Here is a 4102-nt window from a genome sequence, read left to right as displayed (position 1 = left end):
CCATTATTGTTGTTGAAACCTTGTTGAGGTCTCTGTTGATCCTTCCATGAGAGATTTGGATGATTTCTCCATGAAGGATTATAGGTGTTTCCATAGGGTTCTCCCATGTAATTCACCTCTTCCATTGAAGGGTTCTCAGGATCATAAGCTTCTTCTTCAGATGAAGCATCCTTAGTACTGCCTGGTGCAGCTTGCATTCCAGACAGACTTTGAGAAATCAAATTGACTTGCTGAGTTAATATTTTATTCTGAGCCAATATGGCATTCAGAGTATCAATCTCAAGAATTCCTTTCTTCTGATTCGTCCCATTGTTCACAGGGTTCCTTTCAGAAGTGTACATGAATTGGTTATTTGCAACCATTTCAATGAGTTCTTGAGCTTCTGCAGGCATTTTCTTCAGATGAAGAAATCCTCCAGCAGAGCTGTCCAATGACATCTTGGACAGTTTAGACAGACCATCATAGAAGATACCTATGATGCTCCATTCAGAAAGCATGTCAGAAGGACACTTTCTAATCTATTGTTTATATCTTTCCCAAGCTTCATAGAGGGATTCACCTTCCTTCTGTCTGAAGGTTTGGACTTCCACTCTAAGCTTACTCAATTTTTGAGGTGGAAAGAACTTTGCCAAGAAGGCATTGACTAGCTTTTCCCAAGAGTTCAGGCTTTCTTTAGGTTGTGAGTCCAACCATATCCTAGCTCTGTCTCTTACAGCAAAAGGGAATAACATAAGTCTATAGACCTCAGGGTCAACCCCATTGGTCTTGACAGTGTCACAGATTTGCAAGAATTTAGCTAAAAACTGATGAGGATCTTCTAATGGAAGTCCATGGAACTTGCAATTCTGTTGCATTAGAGAAACTAATTGAGGCTTAAGCTCAAAGTTGTTTGTTCCAATGACAGGGATAGAGATGCTTCTCCCATAGAAGTCGGGAGTAGGTGCAGTAAAGTCACCCAGCACCTTCCTTGCATTGTTGGCATTGTTGTTGTTTTTGGCTGCCATGGGTTCTTCTTCTTTGAAGATTTCTGTTAGGTCCTCTACAGAGAGTTGTGCTTTAGCTTCTCTTAGCTTTCGCTTTAAGGTCCTTTCAGGTTCAGGGTCAACCTCAACAAGAATGCTTTTGTCTTTGCTCCTGCTCATATGAAAGAGAAAAGAACAAGAAAATATGGAATCCTCTATGTCACAGAATAGAGATTCCTTGAGGTGTCAGAGGAAAAGAAAAATAGAAAGAAGAGGTAGAAGAATTCAAACTTATCAAGAAAGATGGAGTTCGAATTGTGCATTAAGGAGGAGTGTTAGTCCATAAATAGAAGGATGTGAGAAGAGGGGAAGAAATTTTCGAAAATAAATTAAAAAGATTTTAAAAACATTTTGAAAAAAATGAAGAATGATTTTCGAAAACTAAGAGTGGAAAAGAAATCAAGTGATTTTTGAAAAAGATTTTGAAATTAGAAATTAAAAAGATATGATTGAAAACTATTTTGAAAAAGATGTGATTAAAAAGATATGATTGAAAAGATGTGGTTTTTAAAAAAATATGATTGAGAAGATATGATTTGAAAAACAATTTAAAAAGATTTGATTTTAATAATTAATAACTTGGCTAACAAGAAAGATATGATTCAGACATTAAACTTTTCTCAACAGAAAATGCAACATGCTTGAAATGTTGAATCAAATCCTTAATTGTTAGCAAGTATCTTTGAAAAATAAAGAAATTGATTATGAAAACATATGATTGAAAAGATATGATTTGAAAAAGATTTGATTTTGAAAAATTTTGAAAACTTGAAAAAAATTTGAATTAAAAACAAAATCTTCCTTCTTGTGCCATCCTGGCGTTAAACGCCCAGAATGGTATCCATTCTGGCGTTTAACACCCAAAATGCTACCCTTTTGGGCATTAAACGCCCAGCCAGGTACCTTGGCTGGCATTTAAACGCCAGTTTTCCTTCTTCACTGGGCGTTTTGAACGCCCGATTTTTTCTGTGTAATTCCTCTGCTGTATGTTTTGAATCTTCAATTCTCTGTATTATTGACTTGAAAAGACACAAATAAAAAATTTTTTTGAATTTTTAATGATGAGGAATAATCAAAATGCAACTAAGATCAAATAAATAATGCATGCAAGACACCAAATTTAGAAGTTTGTATACTATTGACACTAACAAAATGAGAATGCATATGAGAAACAACAAAACACACAAGACAAGAGAATTTAAAGATCAGAACAAGGAAATCATCAAGAACAACTTGAAGATCAATTAAGACACATGAATGAATTCGAAAAAATGCAAGAAGAATAGAAACATGCAATTGACACCAAACTTAAAATGAGACACTAGACTCAACAAGAAACATAAAAATATTTTTGGTTTTAAGATTTTATAAATTTTTTTGTGCTTTTTCGAAAATTATATGGAAAAGATGATAAAGAGATTCAAAATTTTTAATAAGAATTCCAGGAATCATGCAATGTTAGTCTAAAGTTTTAGTCTAAAAAGATTAGACATGGCTAGCCAAGCTTCAGCAGGACATTGCATTCAAGAGCTAAATTGATGAGAATCAATCAGCTTTGGTGATGATGAAAACATCACCTTGAAACTCAAGAATTCATTCTTAAAAATTCTGAAGAAAAATACCTAATCTAAGCAACAAGATGAACCGTCAGTTGTCCAAACTCAAACAATCCCTGGCAACGGCGCCAAAAACTTGGTGCACAAAATTGTGATCATCAATGGCGCCATCAATATGGTACGCTCAATTGCAATCTCAGCTCTTTATCACAACTTCGCACAACTAACCAGCAAGTGCATTGGGTCGTCCAAGTAATAAACCTTACGCGAGTAAGGGTCGATCCCACGGAGATTGTTGGTATGAAGCAAACTATGGTCACCTTGTAAATCTCAGTCAGGTAGATTCAAATGGTTATGGATGATATATGAATAAAGTATACAATAAAGATAGAGATACTTATGTAATTCATTGGTGAGGATTTCAGATAAGCGTATGGAGATGCTTTGTCCCTTCCGTCTCTCTGTTTTCCTACTGTCTTCATCCAATCCTTCTTACTCCTTTCCATGGCAAGCTGTATGTTGGGCATCACCGTTGTCAGTGGCTACAGTCCCGTCCTCTCAGTGAAAATGTTCAACGCGCTCTATCACAGCACGGCTAATCATCTGTCGGTTCTCAATCAGGTTGGAATAGAATCCATTGATTCTTTTGCGTCTGTCACTAACGCCCAGCCTTCAGGAGTTTGAAGCTCGTCACAGTCATTCAATCATTGAATCCTACTCAGAATACCACAGACAAGGTTTAGACCTTCTGGATTCTCTTAAATGCCGCCATCAATTCTAGCTTATACCACGAAGATTCTGATTAATAAATCCAAGAGATAAACATTCAAGCCTTGTTTGCTTGTAGAACGGAAGTGGTTGTCAGGCACGCGTTCATAAGTGAGAATGATGATGAGCGTCACATAATCATCACATTCATCATGTTCTTGGGTGCAAATGAATATCTTAGAACAAGAATAAGCTGAATTGAATAAAAGAACAATAGTAATTGCATTAATACTCGAGGTACAGCAGAGCTCCACACCTTAATCTATGGTGTGTAGAAACTCCACCGTTGAAAATACATAAGTGATAATGGTGATCATTGGCTTCGGCCCCAGAGAGGGAACTAGAAGAACCAAGATGTTCCTAAGATCAAAAGTGATCAAAAGATTCAAAGATCTCAAGATGAAAATACAATAGCAAAAGGTCCTATTTGTAGAGAACTAGTAGCTTAGGGTTTACAAAGATGAGTAAATGACATAAAAATCCACTTCCGGGCCCACTTGGTGTGTGCTTGGGCTGAGCATTTAAGCTTTCATGTGTAGAGACTTTTCTTGGAGTTAAACGCCAGCTTTTGTGCCAGTTTGGGCGTTTAACTCCCATTCTTGTGCCAGTTCCGGCGTTTAACGCCGGGCAGTTTTGAGCTGATTTGGAACGCCGTTTTGGGCCATCAAATCTCGGGCAAACTATGGACTATTATACATTGCTGGAAAGCCCAGAATGTCTACTTTCCAACGCAATAGAGAGCGCGCCAATTGGGCT

General features: G+C 37.0%; 1 non-coding gene across 1 annotated transcript; it reads left to right on the top strand.

Moving 5' to 3' along the window:
* Window positions 1-491: 491 nt before the first annotated feature.
* LOC130983872 (small nucleolar RNA R71) lies at window positions 492-599 on the top strand. Its single transcript, XR_009087843.1, has one exon. It is a non-coding gene; the product is annotated as a small nucleolar RNA R71 (small nucleolar RNA).
* The last annotated feature ends 3503 nt before the right edge of the window (window positions 600-4102 follow it).

Source organism: Arachis stenosperma, chromosome 5 (assembly GCF_014773155.1).
Source record: "Arachis stenosperma cultivar V10309 chromosome 5, arast.V10309.gnm1.PFL2, whole genome shotgun sequence".
NCBI classification, from domain to species: domain Eukaryota; kingdom Viridiplantae; phylum Streptophyta; class Magnoliopsida; order Fabales; family Fabaceae; genus Arachis; species Arachis stenosperma.
Note: the sequence above shows the minus strand (reverse complement) of the source record. Positions and strands in the feature narration are given on the sequence as shown.